This window comes from Giraffa tippelskirchi, chromosome 2, assembly GCF_054371585.1.
Source record: "Giraffa tippelskirchi isolate mGirTip1 chromosome 2, T2T-mGirTip1v1.2.pri, whole genome shotgun sequence".
Taxonomy (NCBI): domain Eukaryota; kingdom Metazoa; phylum Chordata; class Mammalia; order Artiodactyla; family Giraffidae; genus Giraffa; species Giraffa tippelskirchi.
In genome coordinates this window covers 82,493,297-82,511,206 of record NC_137276.1, presented here as the reverse complement: position 1 = coordinate 82,511,206, position 17,910 = coordinate 82,493,297, and the positions used below count along the sequence as shown (strand labels likewise).

General features: G+C 39.8%; 1 protein-coding gene and 1 long non-coding RNA gene across 49 annotated transcripts in view; one reads left to right on the top strand and one right to left on the bottom strand.

Moving 5' to 3' along the window:
- Positions 1-1,357: 1,357 nt before the first annotated feature.
- LOC145538048 (uncharacterized) lies at positions 1,358-7,507 on the bottom strand. The gene is made up of 3 exons (XR_014076611.1): positions 7,396-7,507; positions 4,514-4,623; positions 1,358-2,910 (listed from the first exon to the last, which is right to left on the bottom strand). It is a non-coding gene; the product is annotated as an uncharacterized LOC145538048 (long non-coding RNA).
- A 50-nt stretch (positions 7,508-7,557) lies between these two features.
- Positions 7,558-17,910, top strand: part of LGALS8 (galectin 8) — a 32,991-nt gene continuing 22,638 nt past the window's right edge. For 7 of the 48 annotated variants that reach the window (XM_081569388.1, XM_081569395.1, XM_081569373.1 and 4 more), the window contains exons 1-2: positions 7,558-7,605; positions 15,534-15,810. The gene's annotated coding sequence lies outside the window, so the exon portion shown is untranslated. Of the gene's footprint in view, positions 7,606-15,533; positions 16,509-17,910 lie in introns of those variants that run through there. The other 41 variants (XM_081569390.1, XM_081569396.1, XM_081569374.1 and 38 more) reach the window with 6 other exon arrangements.

Here is a 17,910-nt window from a genome sequence, read left to right as displayed (position 1 = left end):
CTCTAACACCACTCTTACCAGGAAAGCACCCCTGCCTCCCAGACTTGGTTGTCTTCCTGTTATATTTACCCCACAGCACTCATCACAATAATAACTTGATTACTGGTGTCAAGCCCGCTCAGCTGCAAACCACAGAGGATTAGGGGCCTTGTTTGTTGTTCATTGTTATCATTAGCATTAACTGGCCTGGAATGATTCGAAATATGCTGAAGAAATGAAATGGAACTAAGAAAGTAATACTTTAAATAAAGTGAAAGCTTAAAAAAATTTTTTTAACAGTATCATCGTTCTTGAGGAGGAAAAATGTTATAAATAGAAAATACCAAATGAGGGGTTTTACATACCAAACCATGAATGCCTCTGGGACACAGGACGCTTTTATTTTAATGAGGTTCATCCCCTTCCATTCATTTTCTGGCTTCAAAGATCAAAGCAAAAATCTTCTGTAATTAGATGGCAATGAATCTTTCACAGAGTTGTGAACCTACTACAAAGCCCCTGAATTGTGTGCTTTAAAGTGCTTTTTCACATGGTGAATTTTATGTTATGTGAATTGTATCCCAATAGGGAAAAAAAAAAACAAACATAAAAAAATAAAGCTGTCTCCACAGGGAGAGTGAAGCAAAAACAGCAGCTCCCAGCAGCTGCGGGGAGCCGGGAGAAGGCGGAGGGGCAAGTGAGGAGGAGGCTGGACTTGAAGCCAGCGAAGACTCCTCTGAGTCCAACCAAGCAGGGTGCCTTCCGTCTCCCTAATGATAGCCAGGATGCTGAAAGCGCTCTGGACCCCTGCTGTCTTCTGCAGAGCTGGAGATCCTGCTCCTCAGAGGGGCCGTGGAGCTGAGGACCCTGCTCCAAATACCACCCTCCATCCCATCTCTTTACCTGCAGGCCCCTCAGCCTCTCTCCTGGGAAGACAGGCCAAAACACCAAGACAGCCAAGCAATCAGGGCAGTAGCAGTTGGGTTTGTCCAAGGTACAGAAAATAATCATGTTGCTGTGGACTCAGTAAAGTAGCAACATGGGAGAACTGACCGGAGAAGGGAAACAAAGAGAAATAAATGGCAAGAATTGGTTCTTCCTCTATGTGTATGTCTCTGAAAAAAGCCAGATCAAAAAAGCGTTATTCTCCTGGAGTGACAGATTTGGAAGAGCTGCTTATACCTCTTTTAGATGATTTCTGTTTCTAGTTTTAAATAGAAACTAATAGGGGAAATCACATTAAGTCAGTCAGCAAACATTTACCAAGCATTTACTATGGTCAAGCCCTCAACTGAGTTCTGAGAATACAATGATACACCCCAACCCTCAAGGGACCAACAAATCCAGGAATGCAGACAGACAAGAAAACAGGCAACGGTTGTGTTAGGAAGCCAAAGTTTATCTTTGATAGCTAGAATTTAGAATTCAGTCAATATTTTTATGGGGGAACAAATGGTAAATTCCATCAGGATAACTTAATAATAGAAGGGAAACCAAGGAGGAACTAACAGATGTAGGCATCTTTAGGTCTAAAGGAGCAAGTCGAGGGAGAGGTCAGTGGGAACACAGATGGTAGCTCATGTTTTTAGCACTGATTATTTGGTTATAACACAGTTTATTTTATCACTCGCCTTACCGAAGGATATCTTGGTTGCTTCCACATTTTGGCAGTTATAGTTACATTGTATTGCTATGTAAACATCTATGTGCAGTTTTTTGTGTAGACATAAAGTTTTGTGTTTATTTGAGCAAATACCAGGGAGTGCAATTGCTAGATCACACGGTAAGAGTATTTTGGTGTTTGTTAAGGTCTTTGATCCATTTTAAGTTGGGTGTCTTTTGTTGCTTTTGCTAAGCTCTAAGAGTTCTTGATATATTCTGTGTAAGTCCTTTATCAGAGGTGTTCTTTGCCAGCATGTTGTCCCAGTCTGGGGCTTGTCCTCTCATTCTCTTGATACTGTCTTTTGCTAGCAGAAGTCTTTAATTTTACCCAAGTTCTGATTATCAGTTATTTATTTCATGAATCTTGTTCTTGGTGTTGTATCTAAAAAGCCATCACCGTACCCAAGGTCATCTAGGTTTTTTCCTATATTATCTTCTAGGAGTTTTATAGTTTTCCATTTAACAGTTAGGTGTAAGATCCATTTGGAGCTAATTTTTGTGAAGGATGTAAGGTCTGTATCTAGATTCATTTTTTTGAATGTGGATGTCTGATTGTTCAGAACCATATGCTGGAAAGGATATCTTTACTCCATTTTATTCCCTTTGCTCCTTTGTCAAAGATCAATTGCCTCTATTTACGTGGCTTTGCTTCTGGGCTCTCTGTTCTGTTGATCTGTTTGTCTATTCTTCCGAGAATACTATGGTATTCTTGATTACTGTACCTCTATAGTAAGTCTTGAAGCTAGGTAGTGTCAGTCCTTCTGTTTTGTTCTTTCAATATTGTGTTGGCTATTCTAGGTCTTTTACCTCTCCATATAAACTTTATAATTAGTTTGTTGATATCCATCAAATAGTTGGATTACATGTGATTTGGATTACATTGAGTCTATTAATCAATTAGAGAAGAACTGACATCTTAATAATATTAAATGTGCCACTTCTAGGAATCAATCCCAAAGAGATAGTGTGGCTATTATACAAAGACACATACCCAAAGTTACCACTGAAGCATTCCTTATGATAGATGAGAAACAATCCAGATACCACAGGTTAAGTAAACTATGGAATGTTGACACAATGAAGTAATATGCAGCTATAGAAATGAAATGAGGAGTATCTCTGTGTACTACTGTGGAGTGATGTTCAAGCTATATGTGAAGTAAAAAGAGGAAAGTACAAAACTATTCGTGGTGTGCTACTTTTTGTCCAAGATGAGACTATGAAGAGAGGTAATCATCCACAAATGTTACCTCTAGAAAGCGGGAGCAACTAGGATGGAGAAGACAGGGTTAGAAGTTAGAATTCCTTGAATGTATCTTATTTGTAAATTTGGCTTTGAATTCATGTAAATATTTCACAAATTATAAACCAGAATTAAACCAAAGTTAAATAAATAAAAAGCAAGCCCCAAGAATTGAAAGCACAATGAAACTAATGAGTGTAGATGGTATATTAAGGTGGTGGCTTACTCAGAGAGATACATTATTTCAATTACTGTTTTTTTTTAACTGTGTTTAACACATAACATAAAATTTAGCATTGTAACCATTCTAAGTGTACAGTTCAACAGTGTTAAGTACATTCACACTGTTGCACAACCAATCTCCAGAACTTTTTCATCTTTCAAAATTGAAACTCTCTACCCATTAAACTTCCCATTTCCTCTTCCCCAGCCAATGGCAACTACCATTCTACTATCTTTGAATTTGATTACTTTAGATGCCTCATATAAACAGAATCATACAGTATTTGTCTTCTTGTGACTGGGTTATTTCACTTTGCATAATGTCCTCAAGGTTCATCTATGTTGTAGCATGTGACCAAGTTTCCTTCCTTTTTTAAGGCTGAGTAATACCGTATCATATGAATATATGACATTTGGTTTACCATTCATCTGTCGGTGGACATTTGGGTTGCTTCTACCTCTGGGCTATTGCGAATCAGGCTGCTATGAACATAGATATGCAAATATCTCTTTGAGAACCTGTTCTTAGTTCTTCTGGATATATACCCAGAAGTGGGATTGCTGGATCATATGGTAATTCTATTTTTAATTTTTTGAGGAACTTTCATACTGGTTTCCATAGGGGCTGCACAACTTGGTACTCCCAACAGTGCAAAAGAATTCTGATTTTCCATATCCTTGCCAATACATTATCATTTTATTATAGCCATTCTAATGAGTGTGAGGTGGTATCTCACTGTGGTTTTGATTTGCATTTATCTAACTACTAATGATGTTGAGCACCTTTTCATATGTTTGTTGGTCATTTGTATACTATCTTTGGAGAAATGTCTTTTAGAGTCCTATGCACATTTTTGAATTGGATTATTTGTCTTTTTGCTGATGAGTTGTAGGAGTTCTTTATATATTCTGGATATTAACCCCTTGTCAGATGTAATTTACAAATACTTTCTGCCATTCCACAGGTTGCCTTTACATTCTGTAGGTTGTGTCCTTTATACACAGAATTTTTAGGTTTGATGTCCTATTTGTTGATTTTTAAATTTATTATCTATGCTTTTGGTGTTATATTTAAGAAATCATTGCTAAAATCCAATGTCATGAAGTTTTCTTCAAGGAATTTTATGGTTTTAGGTTTTGTGTTTAGTTCTTTAATCCATTTTGAGTTAATTTTTATACAGAGTGTAAGATAAGCATCCAAATTCATTCTTTGGCATGTGGATATGCAATTTTCCCAGTATCATTTGTTGAAGGGACTGTTGTTCCCCCACTGAGTGGTCTTGGCACCCTTGTTAAAGATCATTTGACCACACACATGAGGGTTCATTTCAAGGTTCTCTATTCCGTTATGTTGGTCTAGGTGTCTGTCTTTATGCCAGTACTACACTATTTTGCCTACTAACTTACTTTCTGAAATCAGGAAGTGTGAGACCTTCAACTTTTTGTTCTTCAAGACTGTTTTGGTTTTTCAGGGTCCCTTGAGATTCCATATAAATTTTTGGATTTTTTGTTTGTTTCTGCAAAAACATCATTGGGATTTTGATAGTGCTTGCAGTGAACTTATAGATCACTTTGGATAGTATTATCAAATTACTTTAAAACACAGAAATGTAATTATTAATATATGTGTGTATATATATATATATATCTGTATCTTATGGATATAGCCTAAGGATAGAAAAAGACCACAAATAAACCTTGGTTTGGTTTTGTAATCATATGGTTATGATAATATTTATCCTTTTACCCTGAAACTATTATATAAGATAAAGCAAATAAGTAACTATACTAATTTTGTTAGAAACTTTTTTACAAGAAAAGTGAGGTATAAACATAAAAAAGCTCAATGAAAACATTGTAATACTAAACTGAAAGAAATCAGTATAAACTCAGATATTTAGAAAATAAAACTTTTCTTCTAGCTCTACTCACTAAGAAATCTAGAAATCAACCCAGATGCCATGAGTACCCCCTTGTCAAAACTGTAGTTTCTATATGCCATTTCCCACTACAGATTTCCTTGGAGAAACTGCTAAATCCAAGTTTGGCAGGAAATGAAAATGGTAGCTTGAGACATCTTGTCATACCAGAAAGCAAGGAAGCTAAGATGACTATGTTGAGTCAAAAGAAGTCAGAAGCCAACTCAAAGGGTTGGGTAAAGGTGGGATAACTTAAGTATCAGGAAAAATAGAAACATATCAAATATATTAATATTCATGAATTCATAATTATATTTTAGAAAACTAACTTATTGGTTACCTTTTGTGGAGGCTAGGAAACCAACTTATTATTAAGAAAACTAAGTGAGGGAAGGAATCAAGCAAATGACCTGCCTTTCTGGCATAAACTTCACCTTGGGGTTACCAAATAGGAAACAATATTTCCTTATAGAAGAAATTCAGCTCATAAATGCAAGAGGAATGTTATCATTGATATATCACTTTTCAGTTTTTCATGAAATAATGGATCCAGGCAGTGGTGGGGAGAAAAATAACTGATGGGAACTTTGTACTAGATGGATAGATCAGGCTGAGAACATCTCAAACCACTGACCAGTCTTGATATCATACAGAGAAAAACAAACAGTGTTGCATAGGTGAAGTATCATTAGCCAATGAGGTTTCCCTGAGGTGTGGTTATTGCTAACAGGAAAGCAACCAGAGGACTTCCCCAGTGGTTCAGTGGCTGAGACTCCGTGTTCCCAGTACAGGGGCCTGGGTTCAATCCCTGGTCAGGGAACTAGATCCTGAAAGCTGCAACTAAGAGTTAGCATGCCATAGCTAAAGACCCTGCGTGCAGCAACTAAGATCAGAGATCCCGCGTGCCACAGCTAAGACCTGGTGCAGTCAAATAAATAAATAAATATTTAAAAAGAAAAGAAGAACCACCAGACTTTAAGCTTCTTCTGCTGACTTGCAGTTGGAAATACATTCCACTATGAAGTCATCTGGGCAAGAAACTGAAGCTGATCTTATTAACGTTAAAGTCTAACAACCAGTTTTGAAGTTTTTCAGATTAATAGAGTCTAAGATTTGCTTCAAAGTGATCTGGGGGTGGGGAGAGAGTGGGTTAGGGGCAGATGAAACAAGATAGGACTTGCTGAGAAGATATGTCTATGCTGGACCTAGACCATGAGTGGATGTGAATTCATCCCACTATCTATTATGTGTATGTTTTGAAATTTTCAAAATAATTTTTTTAAAATTTTGTAAGTATTTGGACTCAATAACATTTTTCTATTTGGAAAAACCACCTGGATTTCTTACTTGCTCCAACCTGTCAAAAAAATTCTTCCCTTAAGGTTTTGCTTGTCACTTTATTTTATAATGAGCTGTGTAAATACAAGCTGGAAGGAGATTAGCTGTGTGCAGGAGGGGTTGGTTACATTTTGAGAGGGAGACTGAGGGAGGCCTTTTAATGGTTTTATGTATTGCAGCAACTATGTTGGAACAAAGATCACAATGCAGATTAACAGTTACTAATATCACGCTTTTGCACTTTTAAAAAATTCATATATCTGATTACTGAATGTCTAACTCCCACTGGATTTAAGGAAAGATTGGGCTTTCCTTGTGGCTCATCTGGTAAAGAATCTGTGTGCAGCATGGGAGACCTGGGTTCGATCCCTGGGTTGGGAAGATCCCCTGGAGAAGGGAAAGGCTACCCACTCCAGTATTCTGGCCTGGAGAATTCCATAGACTGTATAGTCCATGGAGTTGCAAAGAGTTGGACACGACTGAGTGACTTTCACTTCATTTCATCTTCCCAGGTTGCACAGTGGTAAAGAATCTATCTGCCAATATAGGAGACACCCTGGAGAAGGACATGCAACCTGCTCCAGTATTCTTGCCTGGAAAATTCCATGGACAGAGGAGCCTGGCAGGCTACAGTCCATGGGGTCACAAAGACTGAGCAAACGAGGACACATGTGCACGTGTACACACACACACACACACACACACACACACACACACACACACACGTATTCTGGTATTTTTTTTGGCCACACTGTGCAACGTGTAGGATCTTATTTCCTCAACTTGGGATTGAACCTTGCCCCCTGCATTGGAAATGCAGAGTCTTAGCCACTGGACCACTGGACCTCCAGGGAAGTCCCTGGGAAAGCTATATTTTTTACCCATTCTATCTCTAGTGCATAACATTTTGTTCAATTTATATATGTGTGTGTGTGTATACATAAACTTTTAAAGGGTTCTATTTTGACTTTTAAATAATTTCAGATATATTCTTATATCAAATAACAGTACAACATGTTCTAGTTAACATACCATAGTCTGCCAAGGCATTCAAGAAAAGTATTTTGAAAATGGGATGGCATCTCATTCTTGGAGCCACTGGGATAAATTAATCCACACTCCTCTGAAGATCTCTCCTGTCTCCAAGATTCTTTTATTTTATGACAAAGCCATAGTTCTAGAAGCTTGTTTCTTAGACCTGAAAAGACTAGATTTGGGACATGATCCTGTAGAACATAAGAGGTAAGCCTAATCAATCAACATAGGGGGTCTAGAGGGTGAGAAAAGACGTTGAGTTCTATGTGTGGTACCAGTATTGGGGTGTGGGAGAGATTAGTTCAAAGCTAGAGGATTCAAAGAGGACATGAGTCCATGTAAAATGGGGGGGGGGGGGAGTCAGAAGAAGTAGATAACACCAACCATAAAAATTTTCCCAGGAAGCAGATATACATATAAGAAATATGAGTGCTATGATTGTGTGAAGAATGCATTCCTAAAGACTGCATAATTTAAAGCCTGCATAATTCAAGACTAATTTTCTCACAAGAATAAATGGAAAGCAGTGTATGTGCTCTCAGAGTTCATAAATCTAAACGTATTGTGGCAATTTTTTACTTTAATTCTGCTTTTATTTATCATTATTATTGCTAAAGGTTCTAGAGTTCTGGCTCCTAAATTCATGGTGGAAAAAAAATCAAAGTAATTATTTAGATTTCTTTATAATGTTTTATCACACATAACTTGTATTCCAAAATTATTGATATGGGAGCATATTTTCCCAGCAGCGGCACCACCATTTAATGAATGTTTGGAGGGCCAACATTTCAAAAAAATTATTCTAATAACCAAAATAACACAGCAGCACAATAATAAGCAAAATCACTACCAGAAATGTTTTCTGGCTTGAAACAACATAGTTCACATCATTGACAAAATATGGAAGGTATTTGTTTAGTCAATTAATCCTGTGAACAGTATATACAGTTTAAATTCGTAAGTCTAAAATCGTGTGATTTTTTAGTTTTTAATTGGGGCAACACATATTAAGATTTTAATTCTTTAATGTATAGTTGATTTACAATGTTAACATTAGTTTCAGGTTTATATCAAAGTGATTCAGTGCCATATATTGTTGTTGTTCAGCCACTAAAGTCGTGTCCAACTCTGCTATACCATGGACTGCAGCATGCCAGGCTTCCTTGTCCTCCACTATCTCCCAGAGTTTGCTCAAATTCATGTCCATTGAATCAGTGATGCTATCTAACCATCTCATCCTCTGCTGCCTGCTTCTCCTTTTGCCTTTGATCTTTCCCAGCATAAGGGTCTTTTCTAATGAGTCAGCTCTTTGCATCAGGTAGCTAAAGTACTGGAGCTTCAGCATCAGTCCTTCCAATGAATATTCAGGGTTGATTTTCTTTAGGGTTGATTGGTTTTATCTCCTTGCAGTCCAAGGGGCTCTCAAGAGTCTTCTTCAGCACTACAATTTAAAGGCATCAATTCTTTGGTACTCAGCCATTCAATGCCGTATATGATATATACATATAGATATATACACACATACATATAGGATATATATATAGGATTGGGTTGGCCAAAAAGTCCATTTGGGTTTTTCTGTTACATCGCATGGAAAAACCTGAAAAACTTTTTGGTCAGCCCAATATATATTCTTTTTCACATACTTTTCCATTATCAGGATATTGAATATAGTTCCCTGTACTGTACAGTAGGTCCTTGGTCCTTGTTTATTTTATATATAGTAGTGTGTGTATTTAGTATTTTTATATCACACTATTTTTAAATTTGTACTTTATGAATGTGGCTTCTTGAATAAAGAAAGAGGACAATAAAGATAGATGAAAAAGAAATTGATCCAACCAGAAATGATCCCTTCATCTTTGGAAGTCTAAGGCAATGGTCTACAAACAATTTGTAACATTTAGTCTTGCGAACATTTTAGAGAGTTATAAGCAGTATTTTAAAATGAAAAGTGAGAGTGCTTCATTCAAGAGTATGGTTTTGTGAAATTGTTGTTTCCATGATTTTAAATAGATATGTAACAAGTCACAAAGTAAATGTATTTCTTATTGTGGCTTACTTGATAAAAGGCACCACTGTAGTATCTTCTGCTTAAAAAACAAAAATAGAAACAAAACAAGAAAATAAAAATATTCCCTTTATCTCACGCTTCCTTAGCCTTAGCACTTTCTGTTCCTCTTCACAGCAAAACCTCTTAAGATATTTATAGTCATTGTTTCCACCACCTCACATGCCTCAATCCACTTCAGTCACCAATCACTTCGATGTTGCTAAATTCATTGGTCACTTCTGTGTTTCTTGACCTCTTAACAACACAATTGGTTGTTCAACTCTCTTAAAACTCTTCCTTCCTTTGGCTGCTATGACACATTTGCAGCAGGTCTCCATGGCCACCCCTCCGTCTCTTTTACTGGTTTTTCTCTTTTTTTTCTCCCGAGGGCTCTGTCCAGGTCAACTTCTCCTTCTATCTACTCTCCCATGTGACCTCATCAAAGTCCGTAACTTCATCGCATATCATTTCTCCCTCATTTACTCTGCTTAGCCGTGCTGGTGGTCTCTGTGCCTGAAAACCTTCGATGTGTTCTCAAGAGCCCAAAAGACTTTGCATTATCTATTCCTTCAGTCAACAGTGCTCTTCTCCAAGATCTTCATGTGACTGCCTCCCTTCTTTTTTACTTTTTTATTTTATTTAAATTTTTATTGGAGTATAGTTGCTTTACTCTTTAAAAAAAAATCGAAATATAGTTGATTTACAATGTTGTGTTTCAGGTATACAGCAAAGTGATATATATATAATGTATATTATATATATATGTGCTAAGTCGCTTCAGTTGTCCAACTCTTTTCGACCCTGTGTAGCCCGTCTCTGTCTATGGGATTCTCCAGGCAAGAATACTGGAGTAGGTTGCCATTCCCTTCTCCAAGGGCTCTTCCTGACCCAGGGATTGAACCTGCATCTTTTTTGTCTCCTGCCTTGCAAGTGAATTCTTTACCACTGAGCCACCAGGGAAGCCTATATATAAATATATATAAAAACAGTTCATGCTGCTCAATATTAAAGAAAAACAACCCAATAAAAAATTGGCAGACGACCTAAATAGACATTTCTCTAAAGAAGATATACAGATGGCTGACAGGCACATGGAAAGATGCTCAACGTACCTAATTATTAGATAAATGCAAATCAAAACTACAATATGCTATCATCTCTCACTGGTCAGAATGGCCATCATCAGTTCAGTTCAGTTCAGCCGCTCAGTCGTGTCCAACTCTCTGCGACCCCATGAATTGCAGCACGCCAGGCCTCTCTGTCCATCACCAACTCCCGGAGTCTACCCAAACCCAATGTTCATCGAGTTGGTGATGCCATCCAACCATCTCATGCTCTGTCGTCCCCTTCTCCTCCCGCCCCCAATCCTACCCAGCATTAGGGTCTTTTCCAATGAGTCAACCCTTCGCATGAGGTGGCCAAAGTATTGGAGCTTCAGCTTCAACATCAGACCTTCCAATGAACACCCAGGATTGATCTCCTTTAGGATGGATTGATTGGATCTCCTTGCAGTCCAAGGGACTCTCAAGAGTCTTCTCCAACACCACAGTTCAAAAGCATCAATTCTGCGGCGCTCAGCTTTCTTCACCATCCAACTCTCACATCCATACATGACCACTGGAAAAATCATAGCCTTGACTAGACGGACTTTTGTTGGCAAAGTAATGTCTCTGCTTTTAAACATGCTATCTAGGTTGGCCATAACCTTCCTTCCAAGGAGTAAGCATCTTTTAATTTCATGGCTGCAGTCACCATCAGCAGTGATTCTGGAGCCCAAAAAAGTAAAATCTGACACTGTTTCCACTGTTTCCCCATCTATTTCCCATGGAGTGATGGGACCAGATGCCATGATCTTAGTTTTCTGAACGTTGAGCTTTAAGCCAACTTTTTCACTCTCCTCCTTCACCTTCATCAAGAGGCTCTTTAGTTCTTCTTCACTTTCTGCCATAAGGGTGGTGTCATCCGCATATCTGAGGTTATTGATATTTCTCCTGGCAATCTTGATTCCAGCTTGTGTTTCTTCCAGCCCAACGTTTCTCATGATGTACTCTGCATATAAGTTAAATAAGCAGGGTGACAATATACAGCCTTGACGTACTCCTTTTCCTATTTGGAACCAGTCTGTTGTTCCATGTCCAGTTCTAACTGTTGCTTCCTGACCTGCATACAGGTTTTTCAAGAGACAGGTCAGATGGTCTGGTATTCCCATCTCTTTCAGAATTTTCCACAGTTTATTGTGATCCACACAGTCAAAGGCTTTGGCATAGTCAATAAAGCAGAAATAGATGTTTTTCTGGAACTCCCTTGCTTTTTCGATGATCCAGCGGATATTGGCAATTTGATCTCTGGTTCCTCTGCCTTTTCTAAAACCAGCTTGAACATCTGGAAGTTCACAGTTCACGTATTGCTGAAGCCTGGCTTGGAGAATTTTGAGCATTACTTTACTAGCATGTGAGATGAGTGCAATTGTGCGGTAGTTTGAGCATTCTTTGGCATTGCCTTTCTTTGGGATTGGAACGAAAACTGACCTTTTCCAGTCCTGTGGCTACTGCTGAATTTTCCAAATTTGCTGGCATATCGAGTGCAGCACTTTCACAGCATCACCTTTGAGGATTTGAAATAGCTCAACTGGAATTCCATCACTTCCACCAGCTTTGTTCGTAGTGATGCTTTCTAAGGCCCACTTGACTTCATATTCCAGGATGTCTGGCTCTAGGTGAGTGATCACACCATCGTGATTATCTGGGTCGTGAAGATCTTTTTTGTACAATTCTTCTGTGTATTCTTGCCACCTCTTCTTAATATCTTCTGCTTCAGTTAGGTCCATACCATTTCTGTCCTTTATCGAGCCTATCTTTGCATGAAATGTTCCTTTGGTATCTCTAATTTTCTTGAAGAGGTCTCTAGTCTTTCCCAATCTGTTGTTTTCCTCTATTTGTTTGCACTGATCGCTGAAGAAGGCTTTCTTATCTCTCCTTGCTATTCTTTGGAACTCTGCATTCAGATGAGAATATCTTTCCTTTTCTCCTTTGCTTTTCGCTTCTCTTCTCTTCCCAGCTATCTGTAAGGCCTCCTCAGACAGCTGTTTTGCTTTTTTGCATTTCTTTTCCATGGGGATTTTCTTGATCCCTGTCTCCTGTACAATGTCACGAACCTCTGTCCATAGTTCATCAGGCACTCTGTCTATCAGGTCTAGTCCCTTAAATCTATTTGTCACTTCCACTGTATACTCATAAGGGATTTGATCTAGGTCATACCTGAATGGTCTAGTGGTTTTCCCTACTTTCTTCAATTTAAGTCTGAATTTGGCAATAAGCAGTTCATGATCCGAGCCACAGTCTGCTCCCGGTCTTGTTTTTGCTGACTGTATACAGCTTCTCCATCTTTGGCTGCAAAGAATATAATCAATCTGATTTCGGTGTTGACCATCTGGTGATGTCCACGTGTAGAGTCTTCTCTTGTGTTGTTGGAATAGGGTGTTTGCTATGACCCGTGCATTCTCGTGGCAAAACTCTATTAGCCTTTGCCCTGCTTCATTCTGTACTCCAAGGCCAAACTTGCCTGTTACACCAGGTGTTTCTTGACTTCCCACTTTTGCATTCCAGTCCCCTATAATGAAAAGGACATCTTTTTTGGGTGTTAGTTCTAGAAGGTCTTGTAGGTCTTCATAGAACCGTTCAACTTCAGCTTCTTCAGCGTTACTGGTCGGGGCATAGACTTGGATTACCGTGATATTTAATGGTTTGCCTTGTGTGTGTGTGTATATATGTGTGTGTGTGTATATATGTGTGTGTGTGTATATATGTATGTATATATATGTGTATTATATATATATACTATGTATTATATATATATACTTTTACAGATTATTTTCCATCATAGGTTATTGAATATAATTTCCTGTGCTATACAGTAGAAACTTTATCCATGTATACATAATGCTGTATATTTGTTAACCTGAAACTACTAATTTATCCCTCCTCTCCTTTTCCTTTTTGGTAACCAAAACTTTGTTTTCTGTGTCTGCGTCTAATTCTGTTTTGTAAATCAGTCCATTTGTATCATTTTTTTTAGATTTCAGAGAAGGGATATCATAGATATTTGTTTTCCTCTGTCTGACATTATTCCCTTAGTACAATAATCTCTAGGTCCATGCAATGCTGCAAATGGCATTATTTCATTCTTCTTTGTGGCTGAGTAGTGTTCTGTTGTACATGTGTGTGTATGTGTATATATACACTACAACTTCTTTATCCATTCATCTGTCGATAGAACTTAGGTTGCTCCACGTGTTGGCTATTGTAAATAGTGCTGCTGTGAACATTGGGGTGCATGCTTCTTTTCAAATTAGTTTTTGTCTTTTGTGGATATATGTCCAGGGGTGGGATTGGTGGGTCATATGGCAAGTCTATTTTTAGTTTTAAAGGAATCTCCATACCGTCTTCCATAGTGGTTGCACCAACTTACATTCCCACCAACAGTGTAAGAGGGTTCCCTTTTATCCACACCCTCTCCAGCCCTTATTATTTGTAGACTTTTTGATGATGGCCATTCTGACCACTGAGGGATGATAACATATTATAGTTTTCATTTACATTTCTCCAATAATTAGGAACACTGAGCATCTTTCCATGTGCCTGTCAGCTATCTGTATATCTTCTTTAGAGAAATGTCTACTTAGCTGCTGCTGCTAAGTCACTTCAGTTGTGTCCGACTCTGTGCGACCCCATAGACGGCAGCCCACCAGGCTCCCCCGTCGCTGGGATTCTCCAGGCAAGAACACTGGAGTGGGTTGCCATTTCCTTCTCCATTACACAGTCCTATTTATACCTAAATTCCACTTACCAAAGAAATGGAGCACTGATGTATATATTTTATTTCAACTTTGTGGAGAAAGGTAATCAACCCAGGCAAAGTTGTTAAGACATTCAATTGCTCCTCACTTTATCAATAACCTGTCATTTCAACCTAACATTTAAGAGTGTCAGCTTCATGCAAAGCATTATTACACTAGGCATTAGGGAATATACAGGACAATTTCCTCTTCTCAATTTAAATCCGTGTTGAATAGATGGAACAAGGCTAAGTACAAATTACAGGTAGTGTACGTTAAAGGTTAAATTCAGCTACTGAAGTTGAATCCTGAAGAGTGAAGCAAACTTGGAAAATGAATAGGAGGAGAGAAACATAATAGGGAATCAGAATGTGAATTCGATGGTATGGAATGTGTAATGACTTACTCAATTTAAATAAAAAATTATAAAGCCCAAAGATACAGAGGAGAAAGTCCAGAGCAGGGACAGCAAGACCTGCCTTTCAAAGGAAACCTGGATAAAAGTCAAGCAGAGACAAATAGGAAGATAAGAACTTTATGATCCCTATCAGAAAACAAAGTGGACTGGTGTTCAAGGTAGCTTACATAACGTCGTAATTGTCGCTGACATTTTTTTACAGCCAGCAGGTCAAACTGGCAGTCAGTATGGGCCCTGGACAGAAAAATTGGTTATCTCTGAACACCTACCGTGCTCAGAACTGGGCTCTATACTGCTGACATTTTCCTCAGGGAAGTCCTGATAAACTTAGAAAACAGTAACACACAAAACTGAGGGAGAAGCCGCAGTGACTTAAGTCCAAGTTAGATTAAATGTTTGGCGGCTCCAGACTGGACGAAGTCCAGCTATACTGAACCCATTTCCCTATCATTTTACTTACACCCGAATGTGTGGCCCCAAACGGGGTGCTTCCAAATTAGGTTCTCTTTCATTGCACTGGCTGGACTCTGACCCCAGGCAGACAAGGAAGCAAACCTAGAGAAATAAATACCTGGCACCTACCCCGCTGACCCGCGCGACTAAGGAAGGTCAGAGACGCCCCCCTGTCCGCGTGGAGGGGGCCCTCGCCGGGGCCAGGGGGGGCCTGTGCGGCGTCCACACCGGCGCTGGAGGCCGGGGACACGCGGGCGGAGGGAGCAGGTTGTCTCTCCTCTCTTCCGCACTTCCCGGCCCCTCAATCCCGACTGCAGGAAAGAGTCTGGGAAGTTTGGAAACACACCCTGCCCCCTCCCTCTCTGCTCGTCCCGCAGCAAGCCAGTCGCGCTCCGCGTCCCCAGGCTGTGCAGGAGGCTCAGCCCGGTGGCGGGCAGCAGCGGTCCGGGCCCCCAGCTCAGCGGAGCCGCGAGCGCGACCGGGACGCACACGCAAGGCCGACGGCGACGCCCGGGGCGCGCGAACCGGGAAATGGCGGCGGACTGACTCCTCTCGCTTCCGGTAGCCGCGCGCGCGCCCGGCCGGGAACGCGGACGACACGCCACGGCGGACGGAGAATTTCGAACGCTCAGCGCCTGCGACGCCAGTCCCGGGGTGAGTCGAGGGGGGCTATGGTTGCGCCGGCCGAGCAGGGGGCCGGGCATTTCTGGCCCCGTGTCAGAGTCAGACGGTGGAACTGGCGCCCGTCTCCCAGTCTCGCGTGTCGTCACCGCGGAGGATCCGGCTGGGCGGCGGGTACTGCCCGGCGCGCGGCGCCCCAGAGAAAAGTCGTGGTCCTGGGTCGCGCCCTGCGCTTGCCCCGCTGCTGACCACCCCCTCCCTCGTTGCTGCCTTCGCACCAGCGACCTCCGCGCCTGGGGCCGAGCGCCGCCTTCACTCAATGGGATCGGGGTCGTTTCCTTCCCCGTGTTTTAAATGTCGGGCTGTTTAAGTTGAATGACAGACCTCCGTGGTTCTCCCCGGACTCTGAACACGCTTTTTGTGAGATGCAGAGTCATTGACTGCAGGATTAAACGTTAAGGAACGCAAGTCTTTTAACTGCTTCAGCATCATGATGGCTTCTTGGGAGGCGAACCAAGTGTTAATTAATTACAGCAGGACTCGTGCCTGTGGATGTTTCCGGGAATGATTGGTTTCACATGGGCCTATGGCTTAAATTGGATCACTCTCTGGTCACAAGTAAATTATGAATGTGGCCGTGGAATCTCTGTATCCTTTCTTTTTTGGTCTTGTTGATACTTCCCGAGTTTGATGGAGCAAAACAAAAAGTTTTGAGATTTTTGACTAACGTAGTAAGTTAATAGATTGCGGTCACATTTATAAACCAAGAGGGATACAGTGGTTTTTTTTTTTTTGCCAACTTTATTGGCGTATATGTGACAAATAGAAATTGTATATATTTAGGGCATAAAACTTGATGTTTTGATTACACCCACTTATTTCTTACAGATCTTTGATCAGAAATTAGGGGGACCAGGATGAATGTTACCAGCTAAGTTAGGTGATTAGGGTGTCACAAGCCTGAAAAACACCTAAACAAGTAGGTGTTTTGCAGTTTGGGCTCTATCTCTAGGGAAGAGCCCACTTCCAGGATACTTGAGTTTGTTTTCGGAGTTTCTTTCTTACAGTGTCCTTGTGTGCCCACCTATACTCCCTCTCAAATGCCAGCAATCATGTGTTGAATTCTCATGCTTCACATCTCTGATTGCTTCTTCTACCACATTTCTCTGGCTTCCTTCTTTATTAAGGGCTCATGTAATTACATGGGGCCCACTAGATAATCGAGGACAATCTCGCTGTCTTGACATCAGCTGATTTGTAACTGTAATTTCACCTGCAAAATCCCTCTTGCTGTAATTTAACATAACCACTAAATTTGTTACATCCAGCGTTGGAAATGAAATTTTTTTTTTCTTGATAGATTCAAAGTGATAGATGTGATCGGTGTGTATTGCCCTTTGGTATAATGATAGAATTAGTGGAAGTAAAATGTCAGAAGCTTTAGTTTTGTTTCTCTTTTAGTTCTCCTTCATCTTCACGTCTTCCCTGGAGCTGTTATATGTAGTACTGATGCGTCCTTTTATTTTGAAAACTGTGGCTGATGCTCCACACCCACTTTTTTTCTAAGCCACAGGGAAGTTAATATTTGAGGCATTGGATTTTTTTTTCTTTCAACTTGTTTAATTTGGAGGAGGAAGAGCATTCCCTTCTACTAATAACAATATATAAAACTTGTAAAGCGTGTGCTATTCCATTGTTTTATTTATTCTTTTAATCCGTAGAACAAAGCTGTGAGGTGAATACTATTATTATTCTCATTGTACAGATGAGAAAGTTTAAGTGACTATCTCTGATAATTGTATAGGAGTATTTCCTACTATTTGGTTTAGTATTTTAATAATAAGTTTTTGTTTTTGTTTTTTTTGGCCGTGCCACGCAGCTTGTGGGATCCCAGTTCCTTGACCAGGGATTGAATCTGGGCCACAGCAGTGAAAGCCACTAGGCCACTGGGAACTCCCAGTAATAAGTATTTTTAATACTTACAATAATAAAGTTTATATAATAAAGTTTCCAAGTTAGAAATGTTCTACAGATCTATTTTTTAAATTAATATGTCCTGTCCTCATAATACAAAATTATTTAGTAGAGTACATTTGATAAGAGTTGGAGTCAGATCTTTGATTGTAATAGCAT